Source organism: Salvelinus sp. IW2-2015, linkage group LG25 (genome assembly GCF_002910315.2).
Source record: "Salvelinus sp. IW2-2015 linkage group LG25, ASM291031v2, whole genome shotgun sequence".
Taxonomy (NCBI): domain Eukaryota; kingdom Metazoa; phylum Chordata; class Actinopteri; order Salmoniformes; family Salmonidae; genus Salvelinus; species Salvelinus sp. IW2-2015.
The window spans coordinates 3,323,049-3,340,968 of NC_036865.1; the positions used below are offsets into that span (position 1 = coordinate 3,323,049).

General features: G+C 40.5%; 1 long non-coding RNA gene and 1 pseudogene across 1 annotated transcript; both read right to left on the minus strand.

Moving 5' to 3' along the window:
* Positions 1 to 2,765: 2,765 nt before the first annotated feature.
* LOC111951677 (pyruvate dehydrogenase E1 component subunit alpha, somatic form, mitochondrial-like) lies at positions 2,766 to 9,718 on the minus strand (annotated as a pseudogene).
* A 2,285-nt stretch (positions 9,719 to 12,003) lies between these two features.
* LOC139022989 (uncharacterized) lies at positions 12,004 to 17,526 on the minus strand. The gene is made up of 2 exons (XR_011474049.1): positions 16,489 to 17,526; positions 12,004 to 12,771 (listed from the first exon to the last, which is right to left on the minus strand). It is a non-coding gene; the product is annotated as an uncharacterized lncRNA (long non-coding RNA).
* Between the last annotated feature and the right edge of the window lie 394 nt (positions 17,527 to 17,920).

Below are 17,920 nucleotides of genomic sequence, written 5' to 3' on the forward strand. Positions count from 1 at the left end.
TTCACCGGTCCCAAATCTTTCTCCATGTTTCTTTGAAACATGGACATATTGTGCATTGCAAAACTCGAAATAAAAGCACAAAACGGGCCCTTGCAAGTAGAATAGCAAGTAGTAGCAGTGAAGTAGAAGTATGTCCATCTCTTCGGTGTTTATACCAAAAGGGACACCGGAAAACATGTGATGTAGACACAGGGGCGGGACTTAAGTTGCAAAACTCACTCAATATTGGCCCTCAAATCTTTGCAAGGAATTATAGAGCGATAATTACAATTCAGGTAAAGAGCACCACAGTCAGGCAGAAAAATCTGAATTTTCTATCATAAAGTGAGAGCAATTGGTTTCCCTGGTTGCTATTTGGCTGCTACTTAGAAATACTATAACAGTAAACGAATAGATGACATTCACTGCTATAAACCTGTCTCCAATATAATCGCATAGCTTACTGCAAACCTTTGACAAATACATCTCCTTGTGAAAAGGCGTCCCATGGTCTGTTTTGTCAATGAGCTCAATGTATTCCAAACACTGGTGGTAATGAGATTATCCCAATAATTTAGGTAGTAAACGATGCCCCCCTCTGGTTTGTTCCATTGCAAACTGTCTGAGACTCATTGTGAATGAACTACTAGCAGCTAGTTAGGTAGTAGCTACCACAGCCAGTTTAGCTAGCTAGCCTCTAACTAGCTATCTGTCAGGTAGCAGTATCTAACAGCTGTTGTATGTATGGAAATGTTTTGTAGCCTTTGTTTTGTCCCATTTCAACAGAAGTAAATATGATCATGTACATAATGTACATTGTACATTGGCTAGAACGTTGGCTAACATTAGCTAGCTAGCTAGCTCACTAACTTCAGGTATTCTTTTTTTCTCAATCATACTAGACCTGAATCAAATGATGAAACCAGCGGCCTTGGCCTAACACACCTGAAACCCATAAGGAATGTTTCACTAAGATCCTAATTCTGTGTGTTAATGTATGTTTACTTGTGTGTTTTTATTGAACTTTTCTTTTCCAAACCTTTCCCTTGAGACAAAAAAAAAGACTAGAAGGAAGATGTTTTGGGGAGAGAGTTGAGTTATTGACTATGGTGGGGGTCGYTGAATATAATGTAGGTGAATATAACACAATAAATATGGTAGGAGAAAATCCAAAGAAAAACCAACCAGAATTTTTGTTGTTGAGAGACCATCCTCTTAGAAGGTCATACTTTGAATTAGCTCCCTGGATGCAATTCCTATGGCTTCCACTGGGTGTCAGTAGTCTATGTTCAAGGTTTCAGGCTTGTAACTTCAAAAACAAATAAGAAATATCAGTTTAGTACAGGGACACAGTCTTGGAAATTCAGTCTTGGAAATTTGTACTCTTGTCAATTTGCACCTGCTAAAATCGGTTTCCTATTGAACATACTTCTTTCCATAAGAAATATTATAGTTTGATTACATTTTAAGGTATCTGAGGAGTATATAGAAACGTTTTTGATTTGTTGAAACAAAGTTTAGGGGTAGATTTTTGGATTCCTTTCTCTGCATGTTGAACGAGTGGATTACTCAAATCGATGGCGCCAACTAAACTGACTTTTTGGGATATAAAGAAGGATTMTATCTAACAAAACGACACTACATGTTATAGCTGGAACCCTTTGGATGACAAATCAGAGGAAGATTTTCAAAAAGTAAGTGAATATTTAATCGCTATTTGTGAATTTATGAAACCTGTGCAGGTGGAAAAATATTTTGATGTGGGGCGCCATTCTCAAACAATCACATGGCATGTTTTCGCTGTAATAGCTACTGTAAATCAGACAGTGCAGTTAGATTAACAAGTATTTAAGCTTTCAACCGATATAAGACACTMATATGTACCTAAATGTTTATATCCATAATTTGTATGATTATTTATTGAATTGCGCGCCCTCCAGTTTCACCGGAAGTTGTCCCGCTAGCYGGATGCCTAGGCCTATTAGGTTTTTAAGAAGGAAAGAAATTCCACAAATGAACTTTTAACAAGGCCCACCTGTTAATTGAAATGCATTCCAGGTGACTACATCATGAAGCTGGTTGAGAGAATGCCAAGAGTCTGCAAAGCTGTCATCAAGGCAAAGGGTGGCTACTTTGAAGAATCTAAAATCTAAAATACATTTTCATATAATAACACTTTTTTGGTTACTACATGATTCCATATGTGTTATTTCATAGTTTTGATGTCTTCACTATTATTCTACAATGTAGAAAATAGTAAAAAATAAAGAAAAACCCTTGAATGAGTAGGTGTGTCCAAACCTTTGACTGGTACTGTACAAATAGTAAACTCTTAAAAACAGAGACAGACCCTCCACACACTCCCCAAGCCAGGGGAGYACAACCCTGTTCCTGGAGAGCCATAGGGTGTGCAAGCTTACATATCAGCATTAACACACATGATACAGCGTATGAAAGTCTTGATGAGAGGTTGATTTGCTGAATCAGGTTGGTTAGACCAATCCCTCAGTATCAGGAGAACACATATTATACGCTACACAGTACACATTGTGAATAAATACCAGTGACATCACAGGGTCAGAGGTGATGAACTGGTTTGGAATGCTGCTACAGACTCAACTCTAACCACGATCTCATCTCCTAATGTGAGAGAAGGGAATGAGAGAAGGAGGATAAGAAGAGAGGAGGAGTAGACTTTCACCCAGGGGTTGATGTGGCAGAGGGTTGAAGAGGATGTGTACCTGATGGACTGTAGTTTGGTACAGATGTGTGTGTGTGTGTGTGTGTGTGTGTGTCTAGCTGACAGACTTTAGTTTGACCCAGGGGTTGGTCCGGCGTACCTCCATGAGCGGTTTGTTGGCGAAGATGTGGTAGCAGAGCTCGTCCAATGGCGGCTCTGGGTCAAACTGGGCCCCGTTCACCTTCCTGATCTTTACATCTATTTCTTAAGGACTGAAGGAGGGAATAAAAAATCATATTCGAGCACTTGGACCACCTGTGTGTGTGTGTGCGTGTGTCTGTGTGTGTGCGTGCGTGTTGGTGAAAGTGTGTGTACCTCGAGCTCCTTCACAGAAGCCATGTTGTTGGACAGCATGCATTCCTTCAGCATAGTGATGGGGTCACTCTTACTGCGCACTTCCTGGATCTCGTCACGGATATGGTTGCTCCAGGAAGTTAAATCTCACACAGGCAGAGGGGTTAGACCTGAGTAGCAGGGTTCAGCTCCAGCCCTTGGTCGATGAGAGAGAGAGAGCGACAGAGCCCTGGAAAGGAAGCGGTGCTAGAGTAATAGGATGCATCCCAAACCAATACCGCACTAAACGGGTGTCTAGACAGGTTCAAATAGGGAGTGAGGGAGAGTGGCAACACAAGAAGGTGGGTCAGGCTAAAACAGAGCAGAGTAAGGAATGAGAGAAAGAGTAGAGGAGGAGTGAGGGGGCGGAGAGAGACCCGGGGTCAGATAACGGTCACAGGGTCAGAGGACAGAGATCACATCTCACCTAACCCCAGGGTCGCTCATGCTGTGTCCATGGTAACAGTAGGTCTCCGACTCCATGACAATAGGACCCTGCCAGAGAGGTTTCCAAACCAAGAAACTCAACAAGGTAGCCAACATCGCCATGACACTGCTGATCAGGGATTTCTATTGGAGCAGCTGTTTCTCAGCATCTTCCTATATCTATGATTTTTGGCCCTGCAGTACACACGGAGTGTCAGTAGTGATTAAACGGGGACCAGTTGCAGCTCTGTACCGGAGTCTCTTCCACAGAGTGTCTCAGAGTTGGTCACATAGCCTCCCTCTGTCAGGGAAGAGACACTGGTGRGAMACTAGAAGCTGATCATCGCTCTGAGATTAGACTGTCTGAGACAAGGTGATTCTTAGCACTCTTCAAGCACTTAAACCCCTTATAACATTCTCATCTCTGCACCAATCAGAACTCKTCTTCTCAAGCGCTACAAACAATCATAGCTCACCTTCCTGGCTCTGCAGTGGTCTGCAGCGAACTTGTTGGCCTCCCTCACACACAGAARGTCCATYCCGTCCACCTATACCCAGAGTTAGGAAGGTCAATATWGCAGAGATACTGTACACTCACTGATTGTGTGTGTGTCCTACCATGAGGCCAAGAATATTGTTTCTTGAAGTACTCAGTGCTAGCAGAAGACCTCTCCACATGCGCTCCCATGCCAAACTTGTTTCTCTCAGATGAAAATACACTGCTTCCACAGAGCCATCATGTTGAAAGACTTAAAGATCTGGCCCTGATTGGACTGCAACCGTTAGATAGATAGAACAAGTCTCACCTGGTTGGCTGCTCCGTCTCTGTACAGCATCACACAGACCTGGTTGTACAAACTTATATTTTGTACAACCAGGTTATGATGGGGTAAGACAATTGATAAGCTAACGAAGCATTTAGAAATGACATTATTCATCAATCAATGGCTATATATCAACAATTTTACAGTCCACAAATTGATAGCACCAATCCCAGATTGTCCCTTTAAATGAACACAGTAAAATATTTTTACACATCATCATCATAATTACCTACACAAATGATGGAAAGTGATCATATACCTCCATGTCTCACCACTGTTTAATTGTGACTCTGGAAACGAGTCACAATAGTTGGATAGTCCGCTGACGACTTCTTTACACAAAAGGGACAGCTGGACAGTCCTGTGTTCCTGTACTGCACAGCTTCAGGATCTGTGCCCGACTTTAGTACCATAACATGTTACAGAGTGATGGATGTAAATATTATCACTATACACACGCATTTCAAAGCATTGTCAGAAGTATGCGTACGACAAATGCCTTGGTGTTCCAATACAAAATACAAAAAGCTGAGAGTGTACAACTTCATCTAGGGAACAGATTGAAATTTACTGGGGTAGGGGTGGTCAAAAGAGGGGGTGTCAAACTTATATATTTTTTACTTTGAGGAGGGTTGTGTGTTTTTTTATTAGGTACAGGAGAGGGTAGTGCGTTTTTTCCATGCTTTACATTCGCTCTTTTGCAGGTTTTACTATATAATTTCTTCCATTCTAGTCAAATTTTCTAATCTGCTTGCATGCACCCTATATACAGGTGTTTTGGTACTTCCCTTATACACAACGCTTTTCCATGTGCTAACTTTTACCATACCACAGGTAAATTTAGTCTACCAGTCTAACTGTCTATCCTGTCCTCCATCCACCATTCATAGTGACAATAGTGGTAGGTGGATCGTTTGTCCAGATCTGCAATAGGCTAAATAGCAATCGTAACACAAATAAAAGCATTCGAAGCTGCATCAATTTTCAAAAGGATCCCCCAAGAACAAACAGGAACAGCTGATAGGCAGCGGAGAGGCCAGGTGCATCATTGCACACGAAATAACAGTGAAGACACAGCTGAAAATGCTGTGTTGTTCCTATTGATGTAGGGAAAATACAATGATCCTACCTAGACTAGCCTACCACACCCCAATGCAATGAATAATTGCATTATTGCTTTCAAGTGAGTACAACATATTACTCTAGGCTGCAGTGAAAATGTCATTTGAATAACGGCGCAAAAGCCTTGTGATTTGAATGTTTCATTCCATTTGGATCAGTTGTGGGTCTATTCTTGACAGTTTATAAGGTCTGGAAAGGCACAGTAGCAGGCCAGTCTGGCTGTATTTTTACTTCTGATATTGAATGCGCTGTCTGTTGCAGATCGTCGTTCTCCTAGTTATTCAGGAAAGCTTAAGGCATGCTCTGCCTCCTCTCCCATCCGAGCAGCGACTCCTCACACAACAAGAACCTAAAGCTTCAATATAGCCCAAATATGTATCATTTAACGTTTAAAATGTATTCTATTTTATATGTAGCATAAACACAACCAGTTACAATGTTTTAACCTGATTAGGCTACTTCATAAGTCTCAGGCATGCGCACGTTCATCCAAAATATAATTCCAGCATTCTCAAAATGGCTTGACATTATTAACCAGGTTTCCATCCAACCTTTTTATGTGAGTAAAGTAGCCTACATGTCGTACAAAAAAAGGTCAGGACATCACGGGAAAGCATAGTTTATTAGGCTACAGACAAAAAGGTTGTGATGAACTTCACAGGATAGTGAAAGTGCCTGTTGATGAGCTTGATGCTCCTTTTAATAAATATCCAGGGTCTAATTCTGGTGACATGATGTGGGGGGGTACTGTCATGTTTTGTCATTGATCATCATGTCTTGTCCCTGTGCTTCCCTCTGCTGGTCTTATTAGGTTCTTTCCCTCTCTCTCCCCCTCCCTCTCTCCCTCTCTCGCTCTCTCTCTCTATCGTTCCGTTCCTGCTCCCAGCTGTTTCTCATTCTCCTAACMACCTCATTTACTCTTTCACACCTGTCCCCTATTTTGCCCTCTGATTAGAGTCCCTATTTCTCCCTCTGTTTTCCGCTTCTGTCCTTGTCGGATRCTTGTTTGATGTTTGCTGTTCTGTGTCCTTGTTCCGCCCTGTCGTGTTTTTGCCTTCTTCAGATGCTGCGTGTGAGCAGGTGTCTATGTCAGCTACGGCCTGTGCCTTCCTGAAGCGACCTGCAGTCTGTGGTCGCGTCTCCAGTCGTTCCTCTCTACTGACGAGAGGATTTCAGTTTCCTGTTTTGGATTTACCTTTGATAATATCCAGGAGAATTATTGTTTGTTTAAGACTGGAATAAGGACTCTGTTTCTATTACGTCGCTTTTGGGTCCTCATTCACCAGCATAACAGATGGCTGCTATTTGACAAATTTGTCCAAAATAATCTCATCATGTAGTAGGCTATACCCGGTCTGTATCTGCTAGCTGTTGGGTAGAGCGAACGTGCCAATACCAGAGTGGACACATTCGCTATATCTACAGTGGGTTGCGAAAGTATTCACCCCTTTTGGCATTTTTACTATTTTGTAGCCTTACAACCTGGAATTAAAATGGATTTTTGGGGGAGGTTTGTAGCATTTGATTTACACAACATGCCTACCACTTTGAAGATGCAAAATATTTTTTATTGTTAAACAAACAAGAAATAAGACAAGAAAACAGAAAACTTGAGTATGCCCATTTCTTTTTTGCCCATTCTTCAAGGCAAAACTGCTCCAGCTCCTTCAAGTTGGATGGGTTCCGCTGGTGTACAGCAATCTTTAAATCAGACCACAGATTCTTAATTGGATTGAGGTCTGGGCTTTGACAAGGCCATTCCAAGACATTTAAATGTTTCCCCTTAAAACATTAGAGTGTTGCTTTAGCAGTCTGCTTAGGATCATTGTCCTGCTGGAAAGTGAACCTCTGTCCTAGTCTCAAATCTCTGGAAGACTGAAACAGGTTTCCTTCAAGAATTTCCCTGTATTTAGCACCATCCATCATTCCTTCAATTCTGACCAGTTTCCCAGTCCCTGCCAATGAAAAACATCCTCACAGCATGATGCTGCCACCATGATGCTGTTGAAAATACAAACCATGATATTGAAGTGCCTGAAGTCAGTACGCTTTGTTTGTTAATTAATTCATACTTTTTTAAATATATTTTTTATTAAACAAATAACAAACAATATGATCATGACAATAACAAGACAAGACAACCATAAGAAGTGAGGATGATGTATATACATGACAATYCTCAAGCAGACAAAAACACACAATACAACACATTTGAACAAAACAGTTATCAGCAATGCCATGGGGTAGCCTAATACCAAAATAAATAAATAAGGAAAACCATTGTTAGCTTACATTCCATGGCATATGGAGCATTTTGCCTTTATAGTAACTAATATTTACTTTAGTTAATATTGTTCAAAAAACACTGGTTGACTTTGTCAAAGTGTCACGCCCTGACCTTAGAGATCCTTTTTATGTCTCTATTTGGTTTGGTCAGGGTGTGATTTGGGTGGGCATTCTATGTTCTTTATTTCTAGGTTTTGTGTTTCTATGTTTTGGCCGGGTATGGTTCTCAATCAGGGAAAGCTGTCTATCGTTGTCTCTGATTGGGAATCATACTTAGGCAGCCTGTTTTGCCACCTTAGGTTGTGGGATGTTGTTTTTTGTTAGCTCTGTGTAGCCTTCAGAAACGTGACGTTGTTTTGTTTGGTGTTCGGATTTAATAAAGAAGCATGAACACGTACCACGCTGCACCTTGGTCCACTTCTTCCGACGAGCGTTACACAAAGAAATATGCCTAAAGAGCTTCTCCCACTTTCTTTGATGCTGTTGAATTTTCAGATTTCTAGTAGCAATTGTAACTTTAAAAAAAATGAATCGACGTATAGAAAATTGTTCAAAAAGGATTGGTGTTAGAGATGTCACATTTTGTGTTTTGTAAAGGAATATTTTACCTAGAAGAAGTACTGCGTTGTTAATTGAAGGACTATGAACATTGATGTCACCAAAGATGACAAGCTGAGGGTTATCCCTCTAGATTCTAAGCCCTGTCTAAGCCGGGGTAGAGGGGGGGTTCTTAGCTAACATATGGAATTGTTTTAAGATGGTCATACCAAGGATCAGCCCATGCAAAAAACAGATATCTCTACCTTAAACAGACWGATTTTTTTATTATGTTAATTAGTCGTGGAAATTGTAGGGTTAATATGTAGTTTGATGGAGTGATGGGAAAGACAGCCTTGAACTTGTAGCCAAAATGCGCTCATTGATGGACATGACCAATTCAGATGGATTATGTCCTCCTCCTCTTCATGACAGAATCTGCATTTAGAGTCTTGCTCAACACCCCAAATGCAAAGCATTATTTTTGTTGACAGAATAAAATAAAAAAATCTTTAACTGAAAGGCTCTTGAGTATGCATCTATTGTTGTTGTGTATGTGAGTTTGAATACCTGCTTCCATGATATTGGGTTGTCAAAGATATCTTCCCAGTATGTTTGAAACTTTTATGGAATTGCAGATAGGTTATGGAAATTCAAAGTAAATTGATATATTTCAGAATATATTTGATGTTTTTGTATCCATAAAAAAATATGTAGTTCCCCATTCAAATGAACGACATCGGCGTGCAACTGAGTGCTTATTTATGGTTGATGTAAATGAGGCATATCACAGTTCCACCTCCAACAAAACAGCTATACGGATATCGGCTAAAGCGGATCTGTTTGAATCTGGCCCTAAACCTGCTGAGTAGAACAATATCTGGTTAACTACGCTGAACATTGTAGATAAAAATCCTTAATTTAATCAAAAACAAAGTGGTCATCTCACCTCTGCTTTTGAAAAAGCAAAAGGCCTGGAGAAATGTAACCACTCTCAAATTCATAGACAGAGCTATGGATCCAAGGACTGACCATCCGTGATGTCAAAAGTGCAGTTTTAACCATGTTTTTCGGCTATACAGTTTTTGTTCACATTTGCATTGTTTACAAACATTGGAATAAAACAAACCTATATTTTGGCTTCTGATTGCTACGACAGTTGAACTAAGCTCATGAGTTATATGCTTCAAGAATCACTGGGTATATTGCATTAATTAATACGTCCAAAATTGTATGTAGTAACTAAAGATTCTGCCTTTAATCACTGGATATAATGGCTTGTTTACGGTGGCCTATAGGGGGCAAAGTCATTGTTAGTCTGTAACTGGAAGACAAAAACACCCAGTATTAAATGGCACACAAGGTCAACTATTTGGCAATTTCTCACATTGATAAAGCTGGAAAGATGACATTTCTTCTCAGTTTTACTTGTTAAGATTGAACTCACCTCTAGAGTGAGCTCTTTCCACATGATCGAACAGGTCCAACTCCATTTGAACCTGCCCAAGTCCCTTTCCCCTGCCCTAAGTGTTCTCATAGATCTGAAAGAAGAGTGATGTCTTTAGAGGGGAGCTTCAGCCATATTGCTGACTGTCTAGTCCTTTCAGATAGTCATAGTGAACTGAACACCATATGGTCAGCAGATACTGTATATAACTTGTTTTGAGTCAACAGCTCGTTTTCATAATAGCTCTACCCTAAGTCCGTACAGAGTTTTCAGTTTCACCCTTGTATAGAAACTATTTAAAGATAATGACTTTTTTGGTGAAAACACCCTAAACCTAAATTGAGGCTGCAGGGTAAACCTGGCCTACAGACATTACCTCTCTGATGCAGGTAAATGAGGCGGGAAGTAGGTACCAGGCCCTGAAGGTTCATGGGTAAGTCAGGCCTCGACCTCTCTGAGTTCAATCACAAAGTAACCAAACCCAATAGCACTTACCATGGAAAGCACAGACTCTGACTGTGACTATTCAGTTAAACAATCATAGTTCTGTTGAAGACATTATAGAATAAATGTGAATGTGATTATATAAATCCACACAATATTAGTCCTCCTAATTAACAGAATGACGGTTCGCCTCGGGTTCTAATCACTTGCGGAAAGACCCGTTTCAGACGAGCACAGAAAATTCTCTGTCGTCTCATAATAGCTGCCTTCATATCCTCCATGAATTGTTCAGTCTCCATTTGGAAACCCAAATATTGCCCTTAGCCCTCCCAGCTAAACTGCACTTTATTTATAAAACAGGAATACTGTGGTTCTTCACTGAACTGAGGCTTTGAACCACATTTGCATATTAAGCTGACGGCTCGACAGGATTTTCATGCATGATCCTGATTGCAGCTGACGTCGGGGTTAAATTTCTGCCCTGTGTTGCTGGTCTGAAGTGAGTCGGACCGCCGGAAACAGAGCACAGCTGCTGGACCGCGAGGCTGTTCAGAGACACAGGACATTTTTAAAACGAACTGACCTGGAATCTGTCTTCAACTCCGTAGGCCACAACTCTAATATTTGGCATAATGGTARGCTATTACCATTATTGTATTTGCACAAATGGTCTAGTGTGAAAAGATGATTGCCCAAATAATTCTCATGATTTAAAAGTAGGGTACAGGGTATTTAGAGGACTCCTTCTAGTTGAACGATCTCACTACTACCCTCATTGAACTCATCAGTCTGTCAACATAGGGAATGTCAAGGCTACAGTTTGTAATCTCAAGGTAATGAGCCTCTCYCACTTTCATACACTGAAGTTGAATACAGAAAAATTTTAAACTCTTATATTAGGCCTACATGACCAATAGGTTGCATGTAGCTAGCTCTGTACCAATTTAACAACTATGATTYGAAAGTACAGTAAGTAGGCTAGCCTATCTTAGGCTAAATAAATCAAAATCCAAATGACAAGAGTCTCAGTTCAAGAGGGGTGAAATCATCCATAAGGGAAAAGGGCCATTGAGGGGAGCATCCTGCGCTCAAACGTATTCTCCTCTTGAAGGGGGCACAGATGGGTAGCGAGGGGAAGTGCAATGCTCCTTCTTTTGAAATTCAAGTGTATGACATCTTAATTACTGCCTGGTTGTTTCTGTCCGCCAATGATCCATAGCGGCACACACACACACACACACACACACACACACACACACACACCAAACACACACAACCACACACCACACACCACACACACACACACACACACACACACACACACACACACACACACACACACACACACACACACACACACACACAACACACACACACACACCACACACACCACACACCCACACACACACACACACAACACATGGCAGCTGTGTTAAAGTGGGTTCACCTTGGAACGAGAAGTTTACACTCTCATAGCTTTGGGTAAATGTAATATGCCAGATGTTCATTATTTGCTACCCACATGACAGGATGTATAAGTGGAACCTTTTACCGTTGTCAATGAAGGATTAAACCATCTCTCCACCTCCATTTAATCTTGGTATAAAATAGTACTTTGCTAAGACACAGTTTGAGCCGTTTGGGCAGCTGGAGGCATCTGGTTAAAAATGGCCTCCCCCTTGAAGCACGTTATAGCAACCAGCCAGGTCTGTGGCCTTGAAGTTTTTGCATGTTTGCCATAGAGTTTGATGCTTTAATGTTTTTTGTCTTGTGTTTATAACTGGCTTCAAAACATTATTGTCACCATTCAACACRATCTTCACCACATAGTGACTTAAAAACAATTACATATTCCATTGACAAAGTTGGATTAAATACTTTTTATTCTAGTTCTTATAATGGCAACTTTTTCATAATTTAAAACACATGTACAAAAACAAATATCTCCTTCTAAAATATAATACTTTTTTTATTGCTTTGGCACTATTTTTTCCAAGTATGTGGTGAATTTTCAAAACTCTTTGTACAAAACTCCAAACTGGTAACACCTGTAACGCAGKCAGTCTTACATTCAAAACCTTTCATTTTTCATTCATTTTGTTTGTAGACATCTTTCYCCACATAACCATTGATCCCAAATACATTCGTTTAATAAACCAAAACACAACATAACAATGTCTTCTCAATTTTGTTAGTTTAACAACCAGTTAATCCAATAGCAAAAAATGTGTTGATACATGTTTCAAAATTGCCATTTGAATGTAGTATGCTACAGTATTGTASATTACACTGTTTTCACACTAGGCAATACACTTACACTACCCATAAAATTGTCTAAACGTCCAATTTCCATAATTTATATCCCATGTGGATCAAATGTGTGATCACTGAAGGCATCTTTCACAACATAAACAAATGAAAGAAATGAAAGCAACATAATGTTTAGAAGGCACTAGTTTGCATCAAGCCTATCTTTAAGCATCTGGCCATAGGTTCTCATCGAAATCTCCGTAAATATCCTCATTGTTCATGCACCTGGGGAGATAGCTTTTGGGAAGGCGAATCCAAGCCTGACATAGCTCTGGATTGAAATCATTATGGATATACAGTACCAGTCAAAAGTTTGGACACACCTACTCATTCAAGGGTTTTTCTTAATTTTTTACTATTTTCTACATTGTAGAATAATAGTGAAGACATCAACACTATGAAATAACACATATGGAATCATGTAGTAACCAAACAATTGTTAAACAAATTCAAATATAGTTTATATTTCAGATTCTTCAAAGTAGCCACACTTTGCCTTGATGAGAGCTTTGCACACTCTTGGCATTCTCTCAACCAGCTTCATGAGGAATGATTTTCCAACCGTCTTGAAGGAGTATATCATACTTTTTTATCTTTTTTACTTTTTCGGACACGTGGCTCTCAAACTCTGTACAAACCAATTTGCATGTAAAATCTATAGGTTTACCAAAGTGATCATCAATTAAGGGCAGTTGGATTTAGTAATACTAAAATCTGTTTTAACAAAAGAGAAGAGAATCATGTCAAAAGTTATGTGAGCATTACATTGTGAAAAGCAATTACTTTGACTATGTATTGCGAAGTGAAACACACAAAAATATAAAAGCAACATGTAAAGTGTTGGTCCCATGTTTCATGAGCTGAAATAAAATATCCCAGAAATGTTCCATATGCACAAAAAGCTTATTTCTTTTGAATATTGTGCACAAATTTGTTTACATCCCTGTTAATGAGCATTTCTTCTTTGCCAAGATAATCCATCCACCTGACAGGTGTGGCATACTAAGAAGCTGATTAACTTCTTCAGAGATCGATGTCCCTTCCATGGGACGGTTAAGCTAATGTAGGCTAATGCGATTAGCATGAGGTTGTAAGTAACAAGAACATTTCCCAGGACATAGTCATACCTGATACCGGGATACCCATGAGGCGGCGCATAATTGGTCTAGCATTGTCTGGGTTTGGGGATGGTTTGGTCGGCCGGGATGTCCTTGTCCCTTTGCGCTCTAGCGACTCCTGTGGCAGGCCAGGCCGGGCACAGTGCACGCTGACTTCAGTCGCCAGGTGTACGGTGTTTCCTCCGACACATGCGGCTGGCTTCCAGGTTAAGTGAGCATTGTGTCAAGAAGCAGTGCTTCTTGGCGGCTTCGTGTTTCGGAGGATGCATGGCTCTCGACCTTCGCCTCTCCCGAGTCCATACGGGAGTGGCAGCGATGGGACAAGACTGCCTATTGGAACTCACGAAAAAGGGCTAAAAAAAATTCTCTACCATAAGCCCCCTCCAACGTCATATTAGAGAATTTGGCAGTACGTCCAACTGGCCTCACAACTGCAGACCAGGTGTAACCACACCAGCCCAGGTCCTCCACATCTAGCTTCTTCACCTGCGTGATCGTCTGAGACCAGCCACCCGAAGAGCTGATGAAACTGAGTATTTCTGTCTGTAATAAAGATCTTTTGTAGGGAAAAACTCATTCTGATTGGCTGGGCCTGACTCCCCAGTGGGTGGGCCTGGCTCCCAAGTGGGTGAACCTATGCACTCCCAGACCCACCCATGGCTGCGCCCCTGCCCAGTCTTGAAATCCATAGATTAGGGCCTAWTAAATTAATTTCAATTGACTGCTTTCCTTATACGCACTGTAACTCAGTAAAATAATTGAAATCGTTGCATGTTGCACTTATGTTTTTGCTCAGTATATTTCTAGATGAAACACTTATTAAATTTGGTAAAAAAGTGTCTATGAATTTGTGTTGTACTTGGTCAATAAAAATGTGCTTAGAGTTTTGAAACAAATGCCTTTGGCTGATCAGTTGAGGCTTTTTGAGGCAAGAGTTGTGAAAATCTACCACATACTTGTGAAAATTGCACCAAAGCCATGAAATAAAAATGTTATAATATGGTAACCCAGACAAATTAATTCCAAAATACTCTCACATACAATATAGAAAAAAAATTCTGGCTTTCATCATCCACTTATACATAGCAGGCTTGAAAATATTCTTAAGGAGGGAATAAAAAGACAAATGAATTCCAGAAGCCATCTTTATGATTCACTTGAGGGTAGTTTTAGTAGTAGAAAAAAACGGTAGAATACATTTTTTACAACATAACACAAACGTCCCTCAAACAAATACAAGTACGTACACAGTATGCTTAACCTCATAGTGCCACTAGAATGCATCTGTTTAAAAGCGTTCTGTGTATTTAATGCGTGTACTTTGTAAGCTGCCTATACAGAACACRGAGGTCTTTTACCGTAATTCGAGCTTGAGCGACCAATGAGTCTGGGCCAATTAAAAATAAACATGAACACCAAACAACATGAGCTCCATCCCTTAGTGCACTGTTCAGATAGGGGAAAGTATAGGGATGTACAGTACAGTATGTACAGTATTAGTGAATGAGTATCCAGGTTCCTGCTCAGTAGGCATGGAACATTAAACATTGTCTGTAACAGAGCGAAGCGCGGGGGGGGGGGACAATCTGAACTTGTCCAATAAGAAACCCTTGTTTTCATTTTCTTTTGAAAAAATGTTTTTCTACGGCGTGCCCTAATGAACATGGCCCTGGACTCTGTCTCCAATCCCTTTCATATACAGACAAAAATCCCACTATTTTACCATGCCGTGTTTTTCATACTAGCTTTACTGAGTATCTGAAAATAGATAGGGGGTAAAAAAAATAAACATGGCAAATTAAATCCCACCTAAAGACCTGATTCCTGCAATTTCACAGACKCTGAAACCAAAATACTGGTATCAGGTCTATGTGAATGGTTCTCTGCTTTTTTGCAGGTAAATTCATCAACACTTCCATTGTTTAATACCTTCTTAATTTGAAATGTAAACACCCCCCACCCCTCCTAATTTGCCAGTTAGCCACTGATATATATAAAAGGGGTATACCTGCAAGTAAGTAGTAAATAAGGGGTTGTTTGAATGTGGGTCATATAAATATTGCCATATACACTGAATGTACATAACATAATGAACAACCGCTCTTTCGATGACATAGACTGACCAGGTGAATCCAGGTGAAATATATGATCCCTTATTGATGTCACCTGTTAAATCCACTTCAATCAGTGGAGAGGAGGGGGAGGAGAGAGGTTAAAGAAGGATTTTTAAGCTTTGAGACAATTGAGACATGGATTGTGTGTGCGACATTCAGAGGGTGGATGGGCAAGGCTAGGGTTGTGGTGGTCATGACATTTGTCAGCCGGTGATTGTCGAACAAATAACTGCCGGTCTCATGGTAATTGACTGTTAATTAACAGTAACACATTTAGCATCTCCTGGCTTCCATGCATAGCCTAGAAGCCACTGACGCAGACCTTTGGAACATTACATTTTAAAGTCCAATAAATCCATGTAATGTAGCCTACACAGGGGTTTCCATACTGGTGGCCCGCGGGTGGTTTTATTTGGTCTCCCAAGTTTTCTGAGCAAATTTTTGTTGTTGTTGAATTTTCATTTTTGTGCCAGAACTCTAACCACACTTCAGCTTTCAGGTAGAGAGGTGAGGAGTGATATACGCCAATTAGTAATGAGAGGGATGATTAGGTGGCCATGATGGAATGTGGACAGTTTGGAAATTTAGCCATGACACCGGGGTAAACTCCCCTACTCTTACAATAAGCGCCATGGGATTTTTAATTGCCACAGACACCCATTTTCACGTCCTATACAAAGACGGCACCCAACGCAGGACAATGTTGCCAGATGTAATCAAGGTGTGAAATGATTATGTTTTAGTCAAATATTATATCGGTTTAGGCTTCTTGCGACCAATTTGCAGTATATACACAGTTTTAGAACACCTACTCATTCAAGGGTTTTTCTTAATTTTTACTATTTTCTACATTGTAGCCACCCTTTCCCTTGATGACAGCTTTGCACACTCTTGGCATTCTCTCAACCAGCTTCACCTGGAATGCTTTTCCAACAGTCTTGAAGGAGTTCCCACATATGCTGAGGACTTGCTGGATGCTTTTCATTCACTCTGCGGTCCGACTCATCCCTAACCATCTCAAATTGGTTGAGGTCGGGGGATTGTGGGGGCCAGGTCATCTGATCCAGCACTCCATCACTCTCCTTCTTGGTCAAATAGCCCTTACACAGCCTGGAGGTGTGTTGGGTCATTGTCCTGTTGAAAAACAAATAATAGTCACACCAAACCAGGTGGGATGGCATATCGCTGCAGAATAATGTGGTAGCCATGCTGGTTAAGTGTGCCTTGAATTCTAAATAAATCACAGACAGTGTCACCAGCAAAGCACCGCCACACCATCACACCTCCTCCTCCATGATTTACGGTGTAAAATAAACATGCGGAGATCATCCGTTCACCCATACCGCGTCTCACAAAGACACGGCGGTTTGGACCCAAAAATCAACAATTTGGACTCCAGACCAAAGGACAAATTGCTACCGGTCTAATGTCCATTGCTCGTGTTTCTTGGCCCAAGCAAGTCTCTTCTTCTTATTGGTGTCCTTTAGTAGTGGTTTCTTTGCAGCAGTCTCCTCTGAACAGTTGATGTTGAGATGTGTCTGTTACTTGAACTCTGTGAAGCATTTATTTTGGCTGCAATTTCTGAGGCTGGTAACTCTAATGAACTTGTCCTCTGCAGCATAGGTAACTCTGGGTCTTCCATTCCTGTGGCGGTCCTCATGAGAGCCAGTTTCATCATAGTGCTTGATGGTTTTTGCAACTGCACTTGAAGTAACTTTCAAAGTTCCTTGAAATGTTCCGTATTGACTGACCTTCATGTCTTAAAGTAATGATGGACTGTCATTTCTCTTTGCTTATTTGAGCTGTTCTTGCCATAATATGGACTTGGTCTTTTACCAAATAGGGCTATCTTCTGTATACCCCGCCTATCTTGTCACAACACAAATGCTTGGCTCAAACGCATTAAGATGGAAAGAAATTCCACAAATTAACTTTTAAGAAGGCCCATCTGTTAATTGAAATGCATTCCAGGTGACTACCTCATGAAGCTGGTTGAGAGAATGCCAAGAGTGTGCAAAGCTGTCATCAAGGCAAATGGTGGCTATTGGGAGAATCTCAAATATAAAATATATTTTGATTTGTTTAACACTTTTTTGGTTACTACATGATTCCATATGTGTTATTTCATAGTTTTGATGTCTTCACTATTATTCTACAATGTAGAAAATAGTAAAAATAGAAAAACCCTTGAATGAATAGCTGTTCTAAAACTTTTGACCAGTAGTGTTTATATATATATA